Source organism: Dipodomys spectabilis, unplaced genomic scaffold (assembly GCF_019054845.1).
Source record: "Dipodomys spectabilis isolate Male_0828 unplaced genomic scaffold, ASM1905484v1 ptg000024l, whole genome shotgun sequence".
NCBI lineage: Eukaryota > Metazoa > Chordata > Mammalia > Rodentia > Heteromyidae > Dipodomys > Dipodomys spectabilis.
The window spans coordinates 8,630,824-8,651,872 of NW_024870701.1; the positions used below are offsets into that span (position 1 = coordinate 8,630,824).

The 21,049-nt window shown below is 37.5% G+C and overlaps 1 pseudogene; it reads left to right on the plus strand.

Moving 5' to 3' along the window:
• The first annotated feature begins 1,010 nt into the window (after positions 1 to 1,010).
• LOC122104250 lies at positions 1,011 to 1,708 on the plus strand (annotated as a pseudogene).
• The last annotated feature ends 19,341 nt before the right edge of the window (positions 1,709 to 21,049 follow it).

A 21,049-nucleotide genomic window follows, 5' to 3' on the forward strand; every position in this document is an offset into this window, starting at 1 on the left:
GGCTTGCTTATGGCTTGAGTGTGGCTCCTCAGGCTCCATGTGTTAACATTTAATCTTCACTGTGAAGTATTACAAAGGTACACACTTGGTCTTTGTATGAAGGGAGCTGGGCCTGCATGTCAGACTGGAGGAGACTCCAGGAGGAACAGGCCTTGTGATGACACAGTCATCACATCATCAGCCTGAGCTCAAAGGCCGGATAAATAAAACAATGCAGACGGACTTGTGTTAAAGTGGGGCTCCGATTTCACGAGCTTTCAGCTGCCACCAAAGTAGAGGGACTCAGCAATGGTGCAGCAGAAACACACACACACAGGAGAAGGAAATCAAGCAACTTTGTGACTCATGTCCCTCATCCCTCTTTCTCATCACCTGTGTGCTTGGAGCCAGTTTCAGTCTCCTCCTGTAGTGCTCACAGTCCCATCCCTGAAAGCCTTTGCTGGGCAGTGTGCAGGGGCTTACTTCCCTGCTCCCATACTCCCTTGTCTCCAGGTAGTCTCTCTCCCCCAGAGCCATTCCTGGGGCTGATAGGGTTACTCCCTCTCTTCTTCCTTCCCTTATTCCTAGGGGGCATATAACAAAGCATTAAAGTAGCTTTGTAATTTAAAAAAATAAAGTACAAACACTAACCATGGGCCCTGGCTAGCCACAGTGGGGAATCCAGGAGCAGTCCTGACCAATTCACCCTGCTTGGGAATGCTGTGTTCATCAAAACTCTGAGCGGCATCCAGAAGACCCCGGTGGACATTTTTGCCATCCTGTCGGGCAAAAAAGAGGTGGAGCACCCTCTCTGCTCCACTAACCATCTTTTGGAGCAACTGGACACTAGGCTCTTGCAGGCGTAGCTGGACTGCCTGGCCTACAGGCGTGCCCTGGAGACTGAGTTGCTGGTGGATCAGGAGGAGAGGAGGGCCCTGGACACCCCGCTGCTGGCAGAGCTGTGGAAGCTGTAGCGGGCAGAGGTCAGGCTGACTGAGGAGCTGGTGGATGAGGAGCAGGTCTGGGCCCAAATGCCCCAGACTTCTAAGCTTCCCAGGCAGACGGCAGAGCTGCACCTGCAGGCCGCACAGTACCAGAAGGAATACTGCACCCTGGAGTGGCAACGGCTCGAACTGATGGACCAGCTGAGCAGTGTGGAGAACCAGCTGAGGTATGCCAAGGCCAGCTGGACAAGCTCAGCACAACCAGCATCTTCGATGTTACCTTCCAGATCTGGGAGGAGGGCCTCCTGGGCATCATCAATAACTTCAGATTGGGCCACCTGCCTCGTGTCCCTGTGAGCTGGATAGAGATCAACGCTGCCTGGGGACAGGCGTCTTTGCTGCTCCTCGCCCTCGCCAATACCATTGGATTCAAGTTTCAGAGGTACCAACTCGTCGCCGGTGGAAACCATTCCTACTTGAAGTCGTTGACTGTGACTATGTCCAGCTGCCCTTGTTCTCCGATGGGAAGTAGAATGTTTTCTTGGAAAACACATTTGACTGTGCCATGCTGACTTTCCCTATTGCATGCAATAGTTCAAGGAAGAGGCAGAGAGGGCAAGGGGGGCTTAAACCTTCCCTACAGCATGCACCCGGAGCTGGGCACGACAGAGGATGCCAAGGGCAGTGGGGAGTGGTAGTCTATCCGGACCCATCTCAACACCGTGCAAGAGTGGACACAAGCTCTCAAATTCCTGCTTGCCTATTTAAAGTGCAATCTTGCTTAGGCCTCAGAAAGGTACAGTCAAAAATAGCTTTTCTGTGATCTACAGTACTATGAAATGATCAGATTGTAACACTATAGAATAAATTATATGAAGTGAAGTAAGCCAGGCCCAAAGAAACATAGGTCCCATGGTTTCCCTTATTTGCAATAACTAGTATATGTCTGAGTCAAGCAGAAACGGTCAGTTAAGTTGATGTTAGGTGAAATGAGCCCCAAGATAAGGATTCAAATGGTTTTTCTTTCTAGCTATTGTTTCTAACATATTTATAAGATGATTTCTTTGTTGCTTTGTATGTCTCTCCCTGTTTTCACTGTATTTGATGTTGGTATAATTTGGGGAGGGGAAGGGAAAAAACCAATTGTTAAAATAAGGATACAGGTGGACCCATTGCAACAATGAGATGTACAAGATGTTATGTAGAAAAACAAACTTTACAACTTTGGAGTATAACCCCTGTTTTCACTGTATTTGATGTTGGTATAATTTGGGGAGGGGAAGGGAAAAAACCAATTGTTAAAATAAGGATACAGGTGAACCCATTGCAACAATGAGATGTACAAGATGTTATAACTTTACAACTTTGGAGTGGGGTGGGAGGGGGGTGGGCAGGAGGGGGAGAAGGGACAGGATGGTAAGGAGAAACAAAGGAGGAGGCAACAATGCTTGATAAGAAATGTACTCATTACCTGCTCATGTAATTGTAACTCCTCTGTACGGTATTTTCACCATAAAAAAAACTTATTAATCAAAAAAAAAGAATAACAGCATGCTTGTGATTCAAAAGAATTTGTACCAAAAAAAAGAGTTTGTACCAAACAATAATTAAAAAAAAATATTTCTGAGAGGCCTTGGATTTGTAATCAAGCACCAGAGGCACCCAAGAAAGCATTTTTTCCCCCAGTGGAGCTGTGGCTCAAGGTGTAGAATGCCAGCTTTGAGAAGAAAACAAAACAAAATGTATTTTCCTGGAGCAAACCAAAAGACATCGTTCCCTTGCTAACAGACCCTCGTCTTCCTTGTGCTTCTTACCGACTTCAACTCCACCAGAGGAGAAGAATTGAGGTTTGAGATGAGAGGAGAGGGGATAATAAAGAGGAAAACAGAGGTTCATAATGTTTTGATGAGGAAAAAAAATCGAGGAGCTATTGTGTGTTGTGAGACTCTTTGAGGGACAGCCAAGGGAGAAGATTCAGACTGAGTTTACTATTTATTTTTTTATGGTCATGTATAGTTCAAGCCCTCTTAAGTCTTGAGAAACTTTCAATAAATGTATTACTCTATGATTTAAAAAAATAAATTCCTCATTGCTAGAATGTGGCCCTGAGCGATGATGGAAACTTTCGGAGTTGAAGACAAGTAGGAGCAATTTGGTCACAAAGGCCATGTCCTTGTGGTGATCCCAGAATGTAAACTCTTTATTTCTCTCTGAACTTCCTGTCCAACAACAGGTGAGCAACTTGCCCCACTGTGGGATGTCTGCCCACATTAGGGCAGCTCTCTGAGGCTCTCAGAGCAATGGGCTTAACTTAAGCACTGACTGAAACCTCTGAACATGAGCCCATATAATTGGTTTCTTTTAGAAATAGACAATCTCTGATGACTTGTTACAGTGGTGGAGAGTTGACTGACACATATAGGAAGTATTTTTAATTCTTGGTTTACAGATATACAAAAATAAAACAAGTATAGATGGTTTTTAGAAAATTGTCCAAAGTCATACAGAGTAACTGGCAGAATGAGCATTTGAACTCCAAATATTTACTTGTAAAGCCTGCAGAGATAATCCTGTGTTAATAACCCAGTGTCTGGGCATTGTGCTGGAAAAATGAATATCCTGGAATGGAGAGAGCAGAAGGGTAGATCGATTGTATAAGAGAAAAATTTATCTTATATTTGGAAACCCAATTATAAAAGTAGGACTAAAGTATTGCATATATTAATATAGTAGAATAGGATTCTGTGTAACACAATTTAATAAAATTCTATAGTGTGTTTATACTATTCCTCCTTCTTACTAGTATTTGTGTGTGTGTGCTGGTATTGAGGATTGAACTCAGGGCCTGGTCCTTAGATTTTTCTCTCAAGCCTGATACACTACCACTTGAGCAGCAGCTCACTTTTTGGATAATTGGAAATAAGATTCTCTCAGACTTTGCTGTCCAGGCTGACTTAAAACCAAGATCCTCAGATCTCATTCTCCTGAATAGCTAGGATTACAGGCCTGAGCCACTGGCATTCAGCTTGCCTGGCTTATTTTTGATTTGAATAGTTTTATTAGTTTTACCAACTGAAATGCATTAAACAACTTCTCTTTTCCTTTATATCCAAACTATACAACCATATAACCATAGTTGTTTTATTGGACCGGTAATAGTATATTCAACTTTTGACTTAAACAGACTACTATTTAGTAACTCATATCACAAGGGTGTCAGTGTCTAACCCACACAAAAGTGTCATGCGATGGCATTTGAATTAGTTGTTTCTGTATAATTAGCTTCTCTTACAGTTGCATCAATATTTTGAATTGTTTCACTCTTACACTTTATGATTTGAGTTTTTGTTTTGGCATATTGGCATTCTGCTTTTAGTGTATACATTCTGAATGATCAAATGCAATCAATATTCTTTGAGTCAATTTTCTTCTGAGGGCCCATGCTAAAGATTAGTGAATGATTATTCAAAGAAAATAGTTATTGTTCTTCATGCTGCTTCTTAGAAGAAAGTTACCTAGAAGGAAAAACAAGCAAATGAGCAAATAAAACCCATCATATTTGTGTAACATTCATGGACTTGTGAACTAGTCATTAGATCACATTTTACAAAAGAGGTCTTGACCCTGCCTTCCGTGAGCTTTTATTTATTTATACTTTGGAGTTCCATCACAGGAATATTTGTGTTGTGTTATCTGTTAGTGGTCCTGGATTATGAATCATGGCTGTGACTCCAGAGTTCATTTCATTTTTCCTCTGAAAGCGTAGTCAAATAGCAGCAGTAGCAATGTTCCGCTTTGCAGAATGGCTTTTTCTATAGCTCATGAACTGACAAAGATGGGTAGCTAGAGAGGAAAGTAGGTAAGATATTTAACAGTTGAAGGTGCTGTGATTATACATTACTCAGTAGTTGGTTCTAAGGTTTGGAACGAAAACTTTTAGGAATAGAATTGGCATAAGTCTAGATGCATCCAGTTCACATGAATTTAGGCATTTGTTTCTATAAATGGACAAATCAAAGCAAGGAAATCTGTTAAAATAACACAAAAATCAGCTAAACATTAAATTTTCTGCAAATAGTTGTTTTAGGGAATATGCATATAATATACCTTGTTGATCTTACATCCAAAGCAAAGTAATTAATTAATTATTGTCTTAATAAATATTTGAAAGGATTTTTTTTTCATTCATTAGAAGTTGCAACTATTTTAAAGCCACCTTACTGGCTGTCATTTGTGTTAGGGAGTTCTGATAAGAGTTTCCAGCTTGACAAGCCAAACTTGGCAAGACAAAATATTGGCACAAGCTGTCAGGTCAAAAAATGAACTCTTAATATGACAACTGAAGTGAACTGCTACAAAAACTGGCTGTCAAAATGGAAGTTACGGCTTTGTAATATAAATACAGCTTAAAAAATAGAAGTTTCTCCAACACTCATCTGTCAAAAGACAGGATGCAATGTGTCCTGTGACATTCCAATGTGTCTGTTACTCCTGAATGCAGGGGCCAGAAGACTAGGGCAAAATGCCTGAGTGGGGGGGGGGGGTGGGAGAGAGAGAGAGAGAGAGAGAGAGGGGAGAGGGAGAAAGATCCTGTAAATTGTATGCCCAGATTACTGCCTTATGTATTCCATGTTTGTTTAGGTTTTAAGTGAATATCTTCATATTGATCAAAGCTCCTCCATTTGGAAAGAACATGATTCTGTTCTAAAATATGATTGTATAAAATTATATTTTTATTCTATGGAAAACCACATGAACTTTAAATAAAGAAATAAGTCATTATGTTTCTTGGCTTCTTTAGGTAAAAGGTTAAATTTCTGCATGCCGGTATGCAGTGAACTAGGCAATGGGGATCAGTGTCTGAAAAACAGGTGCCTGTGGCTGTCACCATGTGCTGTTTCAGGAAAGGTTCAGAAGAGAGTATTGGTGACTAACATCTATTAGCTCCAAATGGGCAGAAATTATAAAGCACCAAAATTTATGACATAACCAGGAGCATAGAATATATAATTTGGGAATCAGCTGATAATAAAACCCAGGTTTTATATCTAAGCAAATGATGCTAAAGCACACATTTCACAATTTGCTATCATCAATGGAATATCTATTATGTATGAGGCACAGCTATAGGTACTTAACATATGTCACTTAATTGAATTACACAAATGCAAAAATGATTGCCAGGGGGAGAGGATCATTCATCCAAGGAGGAGGCATTCATTAAGGCAATTTCTAAAGAAGTGTTTTTGCCCAGTGAACGGAGTCAGCACAGACTACAGGGCACCAGGAGGTTGGGGAGGAGTCCAGAGATTTTCCATACACTTCAGCCCATAAAAACAAACACATTAAACCTACTTTCTCCCCTTCTATTGAGGGTGCTATTTTTTTTTAAAGTTGACAACCTCCTGCAGGGATATTCTGAAAGACAGAAACATCTTGTCAGAATTTAAAATGTCCTCAGTGGGTGAGACAGAAAGAGATGACTGTGTTGGACATTCTGACAAGTCCTCAGGATGTCCCATGGTAACCCCTGTCTTCTTCGCAAGGTTATTCGGTTTTTGTGTTTTTTTTTAAGAGGAAATCTTTTTAAAAGGGCGATGGATTGAATTAACTTAGTTCCGTGAAATCATGCGGGAAAGCTTATGCGTACATATGATGAACACATAGTAGGTGCTCACTATGTGTCTCATCTCAATAAGAGATCGCTGCTGGCAGCTTCTGAATTAAAGGTACCCGCTGACTGTAATAGCAGCTGGAAGGGGTGTAGAGGGGTACTCAGTCACTGGACATCTTGTCTATGCCATTGTTTTGAATTGGAACCATGCTCCTGCCACAAACCAAGCACATCGCCTTGTTGCTGTCTTAAATCCTTTGTCATTCATTTTGTCACTTTCTGTTCTATTTGTTCACTAGCATTGCAACTTACCTACACTGGTGTTTTCCATGTATTTTCTCTTATTTCTCCTATCGGCGTGTGAGTTTTATAAAGACACGGATTTTCTTGTCTTGCTTATCATACCGACCATGTGCATTTGGCATACAATGGGACAGAGAATTGAAGAGTGAATTAATGCCAAGTGCTGGTGGCTCATGCTTGTAATCCTAGCTACTCAGGAGGCTGAGATCTGAGGATCACGGTTCAAAGCTAACCTGAGCAGGAAAGTCCATGAGACTCTTATCTCCAATTAACCAGCAGAAAACTGTAAGTAGCAGTGTGGCTCAAGTGGTAGAGCACTCACCTTGAGCTGAAGAGCTGAAGAACAGTGCTCAGGTCCAGCGTTCAAGCCCAATGACTGGGGTGGGAAAAAAAGGTTGAATTAATGATTTGATATACTTCTGCCCATGTTTTGAGCCTGAAAGTAAGAAAATCAGTTTCAGCTTCTAAAGTTAAACCTCAGATATAAAACTCAAGATTTACCTTTTTTTTTTTTTTTGCCAGTCGTGGGGCTGTCCCTGTGCTCTTCAGCTCAAGGCAAGCGCTCTACCACTTGAGTCACAGTGCCCCTTCCTGTTTTCTGGTGATTTAATGGAAATGAGTGTCTCATGGACTTTCCTTCCTGGGCTGACTTTGAACCGTCATCCTTAGATCTCAGCCTTCTGAGTAACTAGGATTACGTGCATGAGCCACCGGCACCAGGCCTACCCAAACATTTATAGGCAGAAAATAACAGAGAGGACTTCAAAGCACTGCTGATTTTTAATTGTCTTCTAAGTTCGTTGAGACTCATGTGTATTCCTTTTTCTCTGTAGTATGACTATGCAATTTTGCACATGAGAAATCTCAATAGTTCTGGTCAATTTAAGCCCCTCTGTCTGTCTGCCTGCCTGCCTGTCAGTTTGTCTGTCTGTATGTTTGTCTCTCTCTCTTTTTCACCCCCACATTCTTGTCTTTTGGGTATTTATATAGCAGATTTTGTACCTGACTACTCCTCAGTTTCCCTGTAAGAAAACATTGATCTTTCATAGAGGTTCTGTGCTCTCAAAGCATCTTGTATTTACTTGTAATGTACTATCAGCAACCAGTCTTGCATCTTCCCCTTTTCTTATTTCTATAACTATTGTATTTATTTTTTATTTGACATAGTATCCAAAGCACTAGCAGGATACCTTACAGATAATTTGAATGAAAGAACTAACAGCTGTTTCCTTGGCCATCAAATCAGAGCTAAGAGGCTGTAGAATAGAATGGAAGTGTTCCTAGTCTTTTACACATCAGAATATTTTCCTATGGATGCTGCTCTACAGTTTGAACTGATTTTTAAAAATTCTGTTTACTTTCTAAGGGAAAACTTATTCCTAATTTTTTAGTATATTGTTTTCTTCCAGGAACCTTTCACTTTTCTGTTCATATTCCCCTTTTGTACCTACAGGGAGGGTCATATTTTTTTCAGAGCTATTTTCATCTTGTATGAGACTTTTGAAGTTTCCACCAGTTAATTTCATTTGGTTGGCTCTTTTATGAAACATTGGCAGTATCTCAAACTACAAGGCAGGCTGCAGAAAATGGGTCCTGAGGACAATAAAAGTAAATTTACACCATCAAGATAATTTTCCTTTAGTATATTCCATGGGATAGCCTTTTGACAATCTTTCCACAAATTAGAACTGCTATATAGCACTATCTTCCAATGTTCTTATTGTCCACTTTCCATGGTGCTTAAAGAAAGAACTCAAATATCTAGAAGTTTCTTCAAGTGCATCTAAGAGCTGAAGAAAATAGTGTCCAATGCAGTTGATCCCAGGGGGATGAGAACTTTCAGTTGACTGTGACAGGACTGACCTGCCATTGCTTTTGAACTCTGCTGAGTCTTGAGGCCCACTCAGTGTTCTTGCAATGATTGCAATCTTTCTCTCCCTAAAACTCCAATAGCAGTAACAGTAATGCCACGAAATGACACATTTTGCTTGTGTGGCACTTACAACATTACCTGAAGCCTGTCAGAGATTCTTTATAAAACTGGATTTTTGACAGCAGCAATGTAGAAAGCTTACATTATAAAGATTTTGAAGGAAACATCTCCAAATAAAAATGAATTGTCAAAACTTGAATATCTCATGATGTCCTATCGTATGAGAATTGGCCTGCATCCTAGGAATCTGTAGAGGAAGAGTAGGCAGAGGAGTAGAAATATCAACGCCTGATTCCCACAATCTGGGGATGATGTAAATAGTAAATGCCATCTCAGAATTAGAAAAGTTATAAGAATATGAGAGCACTTGTTTTTTTTTTTTAATTTAGATTTGCCATTGGAGAGAGATGGTAAAATTATTGGTTTTAATTTTGTCTAATACCTTTGAAGCCATGTTGGTGGTTACATTGGATAAATAATGTATAATATCCTGTCACTCACATATTTCAAGTTGCATTAATGATTTCATAAACAAGTATAAACAAGCCATCCAGGATAACATATTTATTATGGTTTAGAAGTGTGCTCTAGAGAATCAATTCAAACTGAATTTTAAAATTGGTTCCTACTGGGCCAGTGGCTCATGAAGGTAATCATAGCTCCTCAAGGGGCTGAGGTCTGAGGATCATGATTTGAAGCCAGCCCAGGCAGGAAATTCCACGACACATGACACCTCCAATAAAGTACTAAAAGGAAAAAGAAAAGAAAAGAAAAAAGCGTAAGTGGAACTATGGCTCAAGTGGTAGAATGCTAACCTTGAACAAAATAGCTCAGAGACAGCCCCCAGGCCCTCAGTTCAAGCCCCAGACCCAGAAGACACAGACTCTCTCTCTCTCCCTCTCTCTCTCTCTCTCTCCTCTCTCTCTCTCTCTCTCTCCTACACACACACAAGTGATCAGAGGTAGCTATGTGCACCTCTACAGTACAACCAAACTAAAACAAGTGTGAAAACAAAGGTGTGAAACTCATTAGCATTTGAGATTACAGAATTTGTCAGGTACGAGTTATCTTAATTACAATTAGTCTCTAATTAAAAATAGGGTTTTCACCACAAGTTTGTTAGGGAAATTGGCATTTGTTAAGGAAGGATGCTGGTTTTGTTCCATCAAAGAGCATTTCAACGCCAGGTGCCAGGAATCTTAGCTACTCGGGAGGCTGAGATCTGAGGATCATGGTTGAAAGCTAGTACAGGCAAAAAAGTTCACTTAAAATGCCAAAAGAACATTCACAAAAAATAGCAAAAGTGGAGCTATGGCTCAAATAGTAGAGCAGAGTGTGCTAGCATTAATCAGAAGGCTAAGGGATAGTGCCCAGACCCTGAGTTGAAGCCCTAGGACCTGCACCGCCCCCCCCAAACAAAAAAAAAAAAAGCATCTCAAATAAGATCTTACTAAATTTGTCAGCAAACACTTGATTAACCCATAGTATAAGTGAACTGTGTTGCTAGTAATATATACCACTATTAGATTTTTAATGTAGGATGTATTCATCAGGAAGGTAATAGAACACATCTGCTCTCTCTTTTTTTCCCTTTCTGGTCTCATAAAGGTAAAAAGAAAATATTACACTTCCATTTATACCTATATCTTCTCTCCCTAGCTCTGTGGGCATTGTTCCTCTGACCTTCAGGAATCCAAGATCCCCTTGTTCTGATACCCATGAAACTTCCTTTTTATCAATGACAAAGCTTTTCTATAATGTAGACATTAGAGGAAAAAATAGTCAGATTAAACAAATTTTAAATAAGGTATGAATGACTAAAACCAAATATACACTTTAGGCAGACAGGAAGCTTGCTAAAACTTTGAGGGTTGTCTGGGATTGTGCTAGCTCTGTTATCCCTCATCTATAAAAAGTTTTATTTTACATAGAACAACAGGTCTCATATTGTTTCAATGACTTGCTCAGTGACTACAACAATAAATTACATGTCTATGATTTAAAACATCCAAAATGTTCCCATAATTTGGAAGAGTAGTCTTTTTTTTGGTGGTAATTAACTATGAAGCTTCAGATTCAGGCATCGGAGGAAGGGCTATGCTAGTAAAAATATTATATATTTCAGAGAAAATAACAGGGGCAGAAGGTTCTAAGTATATATTCTACTAGAGCAGCTTTTCCAAGTTAAACTAGTATTGTAGATATTCTTTCTATTCTATCATCCTTTGCATGTACCCATCCTTAATAATAAATTAATGTCCAAATTGTTCTAATTTTAACTCTGCTTTAAATTTAAGGCATCATAAATTCTGAGTGGTGAGCATGTGATAAGCTTTAATATTTTCATGTCTTATCATCTCTAAGAGGGATTTTCATGTCCCATTACTAGGGCTTTAGAAAGCTCAATGGTAACAGGAGTGAAGGATGAGAATAAAGAAAACTACAACCAGACTTCAGCTGGGTGTTTGAACTTTTATTTTTATCTGGCAACAAGTTTTTTTTTTTTTTGGTTGGTCATGGGGCCTGAACTCTGGGCCTGGGTACTGTCCCTCAGCTCTTCAGCTCAAGGCTAGTACTCTTGCAAACTGAGCCACAGCACCACTTCTGGTTTTTCTGCTTCTATGGTGCTGAGGAATTGAACCCAGAGCCTCATGCATGCAAGGCAAGCACTCTACCACTGAGCCACCTTCCCAGCCCTGGCATCAAGTTTTATTCTCCACCGTGGTGGTAAATATTAAGTCAGTATTTGATCATATAAGTCCATGCTGTGGTCTATAGAAAAAGTGTGTCTTGTCTAGTAGAAAAAAATCTGAAAATATCCAGAAACTTGTTCCTGTAAAAATATATTCTTGAAAATGAACTGCTTTTAGATTAGATGAATTTTTGTGCTGAGCTTGATTGCGTTTTCTACTCTTTAGTACTTCATCAATTCTACTAAATATAATGTAAAATAGTTAACAAATCATAAATTAGCAAAAAGACAAACAGGAAAGGGAAAGAACACCACTGCAACCAGCAAAATATTTTCCCATTTGAAGAAGTTATATCTCTTAGTGGCATTTCAATTAAAGCAATAGCTACCCAAAGTAGAGTGATAAAGTTTACTGGTCTGTCTATGCTTTCAATGCATAGATTATATAAAAACCTCCCTAAGTCAAAAGTATATTACAATAATATATATGCACATGTGTATGTATATAATATAATATGTTCATCAACATTCAAACACCTAAACAACCTAGACCTAATTAGCATAGCCTTTAGCTTATAATTCACTTGACTCTCACTTAGCTTCTAGAGGATTTATGCACAATGCATATTGTATTACAGTTCTTATTAAAATAATTAAGTGGAAGAGATTGTACTTTCAGATGCGGACACAATTTACTATTGCTTGTTCCCTTTAATTTTCCATTGCAAGAAGTATTTTAAGGCAAGTTCTCATATTATCCTCCCCCTGCTCCTCAAAATAGAAGGTAATACTGAATGTCAAACTCCCTTTTCTCTCTTGAGAGTCAGGTTTATAAGCCCTCCCATGGGCCTACAGAAACATACTCTTGCTAGATGGAGGACATGCTATCTGATGCAGAGGACTGGAGCTTTCACCATTTAATGAATAGCTCCAATCTTAACCTGTTTGAACCTAATGGAAAAAGGAAGCCAATCTTTTTTTTTTTTTTTTTTTTTTAACAAATCTTGAAATCCCTCCAGCAAAGAAAGGAGTACTCCTTTAAGGGAGAGAACCATATATTTACAAGACCATTTAACTTACAAAAGAATCCAGTATATTGGTTTAGAATATGAAGTCATACAACTACATACAAATAATGACTTGACCATTTAATAGAGTATATTTTTGGACAATCCTTAGCATTCAGCTTATTTGTAAAATAGACTTGATAATAGGAACCTCTTCCATTAAGGATGAAATGAGATCAAGTATTAGATGCTTGAATATAATAGAGAGTGTATACACATGATTGTTTTGAGCTCTTGAGAGCAGAGATAAAATGGGAGGTGTATTGGTTGATATTTCAACAGGGCAGGGAATGAAAATCGGGCAGAAAAAAAATGCTGGAGATGCCTGATCCAGTCTGGGGACTCTCTTCAGTTTCATTTCCTGGGAAGCTGGGCAGCTCGAACTAGTGTCAGTCCCATTTAGAAGAGAATGAGGTTCAGGATTGTGGGATCTCCAGCAGGGAAATGTCTATTCGGCAGAGGTTAATTCTCCAGAGTATTTGAGCTGCTAGAACCGAATACTAATACCAATAAGAGGGAGTGTATGCGTGCCTGTTGATAAAGGTGGTCTCATGAAATACGAACAGCACCCACTAGTGTTTACTCTTGGCATTGCTGAGATCCATTTCCTTCCTACTCCAAATTTGTCACTTTGGTGCCCAGAATCTCTAGGGTTCTGTTGATTATTATTATTTTTATTATTATTTTCTGAATGGAAGGAAAAGAGAAATGGGTTTTTCAGAAAAATTAGAGCCCTTCTGCTGCCATTTTTCTGTGATTGTAACTCCACAGTTCTCAAAACTCTCTTTTGTCTCCATGTGGGAAAATTGACAATGTCTGAAGGAATTAGTGGCGACAGTATCTGAAGGTTGCTTTTGGCCTTTTCTCCTGTAATGCACAGCCTCCCAGCAATGAGTTATCCAATGCAAAGCGTCAGTAGTGTTGATCTGAGGAAGCTCTTTAATAACTCTTTTGATCAGCAGATCTCTACTCATTCCAGATTCTCTTTAGATACCTGAGTGTTCTTGGATTATGTCATCTGTAATAGCTAAGGCTGCAATTACTCAATGAGGCTGCCCATGGGGTCGAACCAAAAGCAACTTCATGGTGAACCAAATCAGGTTTCAAACCAAATCTTAAAACGGGAGTGAATGATTACTAACTCTTCAGGTCATATGTTGTCCAGGGTAGAATTTGCCATGGAAAACTCCACTATGGGTAAAGATAGAATTTTTGGACTGTCTTGTGTCCTTTGTAATTATTATAAATCTTACAGCACCTTTTCTATCACAGTCTCTTGATGGAGACAACTACACTGGTCCATCCATGTTCCAGTTTGATGTAAGAAGTACATGAAGAATGAACTCTATATGGATTCAGTTGTCTTTGGATTACACATCATTTTCACCTTACTGAAACAGCTTTCAACAACTCCAAAAACAACTGCAATTAAAATGTCCAGTTCTTCCAAAACTAACTTTCATCAATTATTATTGTGGTTTTCTTCATAGCTCTTTAATTGCTTTCCTCTGGAAATCAACATTGATGTTTCATGAATGTAATATTTGTATTATTTATTAAGTTCCACTTCTTGAAATATATACTTTTATTTAAGTTGGATTTGGCTTAACTCTAAACTTTAAAACCAGAGCAGTACTTGACGCACAGCAGGCATTCAATGAATATTTGTTATATGAAGATAAAAGGAAATTTGTCAATCTTCCCTGAACAGTTTATAGGTAATGCTCGTGATTTGAGCGACAATACTGAGGCGTGGGTAATAACACTATTAATATGTCAAAATGACATTGAGAGTCAAGGAGAAATTACCAAAGTTCAAACAACATGCTCGCTACTTGTCAATCTTTTGGATGACTAAATCCAGGAAAAAAGACTCTGCCTCACCTGGTATTGTTTTATTAACTTTTCCATTTGTGCAGCAATCTTATTTCTCTGCTCTTGGCATTTGTAAAGCACTGTTTGGGATCTGATGATTATATGCTGGCCCCATATGTATATGTTCTATGTTATTGTTGAAATACTGTGGGAAGAAATTAATCATCACATTTCTCATTGATTTACTTGTTCATGGTCACTAGACTTTAAGCGACACCAACTTGATTCAAATATGTTTGTTTATCTTTTTCTTGGTTCATGATCATGACCAATATCTCGATGATCTATTCTGATCTAGCATAGTTGCTAGACAAAATGCATGTTCAGTTGTGGTTTTTTGCTTGTGTAAAGGACAACAGTTCCTTAATATGGTTATCATGACTAAAGATATTTGTCCCTTTTATTTACTCATTATAATAATCATCCTAATTGTTAGAGATTATTAGCATTCGTCATTTATTTTAATTTTATGGCTTGGCGTATAGTTCAATAGTAGAGTACATGCCAAGCTATATGAAAGATCTTAAGATTTGATCACTACTTGAAAAAAAATCCAAAAATAATCACTTGTTTCTCAAGAGACTTTTTGAGATCATCACAGTGATCTAGTGAAGTCTTCATTTTCTAAACTCTTAGCTTGTACTTTTTTTGATTTGATATTTTTATTTATCCTCTTTTGTTTATTTCTATTTGATAGTTTTTGGTTAGACTTTTGTATATGTATCTTCATGACAGGGCATGAGAGATGACACATTTGGTGTCTTTTATACTAAATATGAATAACAGAAACCTTTATGTATTTATTTGTTTAGAAATACAAATCACAGTAGTACATAGTAAACTGTAAAATGCAATGCAAAAAAATCACTTTGGCTCCTTCTGGTGGTCCATGAAAGGGGAAATTTAGGCATTTCTATTGAAGGAAACATTAACTTTTCAGAGGGATTGCTTTGTTCATTACATGCTGCTATAACTAATTACTCAGTCTGGGAATATTATAAAGAGAAAGAGACTTGTTTAGTTCACAGTTCCAGAAGTCTAAGAGTCCATTCTTATTTGGCTTCTGGTATGGGACTTCTGATGCTAGAGGGTCTTCTAGTTGTACATTGTCACATGATGGTACATGGTACAGTAAGGATGTGTGCAGGAGTGTTAAGTGTGGAAGAGACTACATAGAAGTAAAAGAAGCAAGAAGACAAGCTGGCTTCTGGTGGGTCATGACTGTAATCCTATCTCAGGAGGCTGAGAGCTGAGTATCATGGTCCCAAATCAACCTGATCAAGAAATTCTTTGAAAGATTTATCTCCAATTAACCACCTAAAAACCTGAATTAGAACTATGGCTCAAGTGGCAGAGTACTAACCTTGAACAAAAAAACTAAGGGACAGGTCTCAGGCCCCAAGTTCAAGTCCCAGTATCAGCACACACTCACAAAAGAGAAGAAGCAAGAAGACATGCCGAGAAAGCTGAGCTTGATTCCTAACAGCCTGCCATTGTGGTACCAATCTAGTCTTCCGGATCTAAACCACTCTTGTTACAATGGGATCATTCCTTCTGAGAGAGCAACTATTTCCCACTAGGGTCCACCTCTTAAAAGTTCAGTCACTTCTTCATTGTATTCTATTGGAGACTGAGCCTCCACCACGTGAACCTTTGCAGGGGAACCACATCCAAACCATGATACTTTCCCTGGCATTAATCATCCAAATAAATTTTGAACACAGAACATCATATGAGGATGCTGAACAAATTAAAATAGATCTCACTATGCCTAGTACAGGCTTCCAAAGAGCTTTGTTTATGTGTTCCTTATGCAGCCCTTAATGAAGGCAGACATTATAACAGTAAAATGTAAGATGTGAAATTACCTTAGACGTTATCTAAAAGAGTGATTTAAAGATAGATTTCTACACCAACCAACTTGCCTTTGGGAAGAATTTTTAACAAATCAACACTTTCAGGAAATAAAACTGTTTTCCCAATATAAGAATGCCATTTTTATAATCAACTTCTTTATGGCAATAAAGCAAAGGTACAGAAAAGTTCCTATAGTTTGAGTGTTCATTGCAGCTCTCACAAGGTGTGTATGTCAGAATAACAATGACCCAATTGAACAACAGGATATTCTCACCACTACAATGGTCAAACCCCATGATCCACTGTCCCTCTTTCCTAAAGAGATCTGCCAGAATGAGCTGAAGTTCCACAGACTAGCTTTGCTTCTGTTTTAAATTTCTGTAAAAGAAAAAATACTGTGTTTTGTGTTGTGTCTGGCTTTATTGTTCACAATTATAGTTGTGATTTCCATACTTGTGTTCATGTGCTATTGTTTATCAGTAATTCACCAGTTTTCCTTTCTGAATAACATTCTGCTGCATACATATACTTCATGTGTCCTACTAAAGTATAGTTGAACCAGTGGGATTATTGTAAAAAAAAAAACCCGAAACCACACAAATTGTGCATTCTTCAACCACTCTTCTAGTTTTGCCAAGATGAGAGTTAGGTTGTAAGGTTATTTGAGTTATCATTCAGCTAAATAGATATTATTGATATCTCAAAATGAATGATTTAATTTACTCTGCTATCTGTTGTATGAGAACTTCATTTCATTATGTTGTGCAATTGATTTCAAACAGGCTTTTATTTTGAGTCATTGTAGTTGGTAGAGAGTGGTATCTTATGGTTGCTTTCTGTAATTTGCATTGCCTTATGTCTATTGCAGTTAACCACGTGGTCATATGACTTGGCTACTGAGACATTTTCTAGGTAAAGTCCTTTACCTATTTTTCTCTCTCTATTTTTCCTAGTGATAAAGTTTCTAATATAGATTGCTAATGTTATGTGTGAGTCCTATATTCATGGTTTCATATTTTTATGAATAAGTTTTGTATCTTAAGACTAACACATTCACAAATCAATCTTTTAAAGTTAGAATGTCTTTTGTCCTTTACCTCACTGTAAGACATGAAAACATTCTCCTTTATTTTCTATTATAATGGTTTATTTTTAACATGCAGATCCATATAGAAAATTTTCATAGCAACTACAATGAAACAGTAGATACAATAATAACAGCAGTACCTTGCATTTGTTGTGGGCTATGTGTTGACATTTTGGAATTTTAATCTTTAAATAACACTGTAAGATAGATGTTATATATATATATATGTATATGTGTGTGTGTGTGTGTGTGTGTGTGTGTGTGTGTGTGTGTGTGTGTGTGTGTGTGTAGTAGACAGAAAAATTAGAGGTTAGAGAGATTACATAACTCCCCCCTTAGAAAAAAATAGAGATTATATTTGAGCCTATGTCTGTCTTATTTTATAGAACAAATGTTTATCATTTCGTTGCATTTCCTTATAGGGATTCCTGTCTGTGGGTTGTATACAAGGAAAGATTTTAAGTTGTTATACACGTCTAAAATATGAAAGCCTCAATTCCATGAGAAAAAAAATCAATTGCACAAAATCAAATCAAAAGCAACATTTGGTGCAATATCCAAAGGAGTACAAAATAAATGAAGATAAAGCATGAAAAGAGAGGAGAAAACACGGTGAGAACTCAAAGAAGAAAACGCATCAAAAGCATTATCAACAATAAAGGCTAAAAAATGAAATAATTAATGCACTGCTTCACTCTGCAAAGCATTGTTGAAAAGAAAGCAGGAAAGAGAACTTAGGGGAATTGTTGGAGGTTAGCGATATAAATAATTCTGAGCATTATCACTTTATATGGTAGGTCTCTAAGTTCACATTCAAGGGGCTTCTGAGTTCCTTGTTGCTTCTTTGCTTTCACTTAGAGAAGCTCTTATCCAGAGAGAAGAGCAGGTTCTGGTTTTGTTATATCAGCAATTGTTAACAAGACAAAATGAAAAAGGTCATATTTTATCCAGTGGTAAAATCAGAATGCTACTCTTGATTAAATGATTTTTAAAGTGTTCTTCTACTAAAGTGAGTAAATATATCTGAAATAGATTACTGTACATTAAAAATATGGAAACACACTTACAGCACATTGTAATGGCTCTCAAACTAATGCTCAGTATGTGATAGCACCATTTGAAAAACTAAAAATCATTCCCTCCAGAGTGTCCAAGGTAAACATAATAATTCTTTGGAATCAGAAGGAATATGAGATCAAACTACTTACTCTTTTAACAACTTATTCTTTTCTTTCTTTTTCTTATGCTGGACTTGGGGCTTGAATTCAGGTTCTGAGTACTCTTCCTGAGCTCAAAACTAGCAAGTACTCTACCACTTGATCCATTGCTCTACTTCCTATTATTTTCTTATATTTTTAGCATACTCTGAACCTTGTTTCTTTATGATTCTTTATGATGTTTTTACAAAAATAATTTTTACATTAATTTCTTCCAAAGTACTACTGTGTCACAACTGGGGATTATATTTCTTAGTAGAGTCTAAGCTTTAAAGACTATTCTGAAAATTTACCAGTTTCAAAATAGAAATTTAAATTTGTCTCAGTTTATTTTCTCTCCTTTTGTGTCTTCAACAGCAAGCACTTGCTTGGAAATAGTCTTAATGATTGTTACTCACAGCTTGTGTGCTGACCATGTCAGTGAACATATTTGGAAGGTCCATGTGGAAAGATAGAAAGCTGAAGATATGTAATCTTTATCAAAGACAAATAGAGCACTGTCCCTATCAATAATTTTAGTAAGGAACTAGCAATGTATAAACACTGCAAGTGAGGATTTAAAATAGCTCTATATAGATTCTGAAAGAAAAGGTGCTTTCAAAAATTAATTGTAGTCACTAGAGAGTATTGTATAAAACTATACTATTTTTTTTTTCTGCTCTGGCTGGCTTTGGACCAAAATCCTCTGATGGTAGCCTTTTGAGTAGCTAGGATGACATGTGTGAGCATCTGTACCTGATAAATACTGGAATTACCATTCTTGTGTGGGGAGGGGAGGGGGAACTTGAGAGGAATGGGGAGAATGATGAAAGGTATGATACTGATCAAAATGTATTGTAGTCATAAACTGACATGTTGTATGATAACACCTTTGTACCACTATTTAGAGATAAGAAAATGTAATTTAAAATGAATATAAATAAAAATGTAATTTAAAAGCAATATGAAACAAAAAAGTAATTTTGAATTAGCATACATTTTAGTATGGAGTGGTGTTGGTGTGCTATTTCCACACATGCACACAGCAATCTTTGAAATAATTCATCTCCTTCATCCATTTTCTTCCTCCTGTCTTTCCAGCAGCATTAGATGGGTTTCATTATGGTGTCTTCATCCTTCGGTTTATCTTCCTTTCTTCCTCCCCTCTCCTACTGACCCAATTCTAGACAGTTCCCCTGTCACATTTATGTCCCATTATTATTGCTATATCATCATCATCAACGTCGTCGTCGTCGTCATCATCATCATTTTAGGTCTCTACAAATAAGCCAGAATATTACAATTTTTTTTTTGTTTTGAGCTTGGTTTATCTAATTCAACATAATGATTTCTCATCCCACTCTTCTTCCTAAAAACAAACAAATTTAACTACCTTTTGTGGGTCAGTCTGTAGAAGAAAAATGAGAATGAAAGAGAAGGGGGAAGTATCAGTTTTTAGAAAGAGCATAATCTGGTTGTTTCCAGCTTTCTGAATAAACAGCAGGCAACCTGTTTACTACCCTGAAGTGGTAATCTCTAATTCTGTGATCAGTGAAGAAATGACACATTTGCAATAGAGATAATTACTAGGTAAAATCTAAAATTCAAACAATTATCTATCCATTTACTCAATATTTATTCAGTGCTCCTTATGTAATAGGCACAATCAGAATTTGGACAACTGAATGTACATAATTTCTGACATCAAGAATGAATAGGTATATGTCAGTCAGAAAATCTTCCTAAACAATTGCTCTCAGTATTAGGCTGGAAGAAAGACCTAAGGCTGATCTAGTGAGGAAGGATACCAAATTTAACTAGGGACAGAGGCAGGCTTCATGGAGGAGGAGATGCCTGAGTTAATTTTAAAACTTAAGGAGGAAACTACCAAATTGACAAAAATGTGACAATTATTCCACCTAGAAAGAATACTTCAAGCAAAAGTAGCTACATATGAAAAGTATGACCCCAAATTCCCACTACTCAGCATTTATCAAAGGACCACACTAAAGCCACCAGAACAACCATGTTCATTGCAGTATTGTTTACAATAGGTAATATATGGAATCAACCCAGATGCCTGTCAGTGGATGAATAGATTAAGAAAAATGTGTTCTATATATACAATGGAATTCTATGCTTCTATCAGCAAGAGTGATATTGCCCCTTCATAAGGAAATGGAAAGACTTGGAAAAATTATGCTAAGCAAAGTAATCCAGACCCAAAGAAACATAGGCTGCATGGTTCCCCTCATTTGTAATAATCCGAATTTGCCTATAAACCTACAAGTAAACCCAGTGGATAGTAAAAGACAAAAAATACACTTGGGCATTATTAATTAAACAACAATCCAAATATTCACACAGTGCGACCAAAAGAGGATTCTTAGGAAAGAATCAAAAAGGCTCAATAGTTATGTGCATGCGATCATATAAAATTATGCTTATTAAAATGAACTCCAAGAAATGGAAATGAGAGGTTTTATATTATACTGTTTGTGG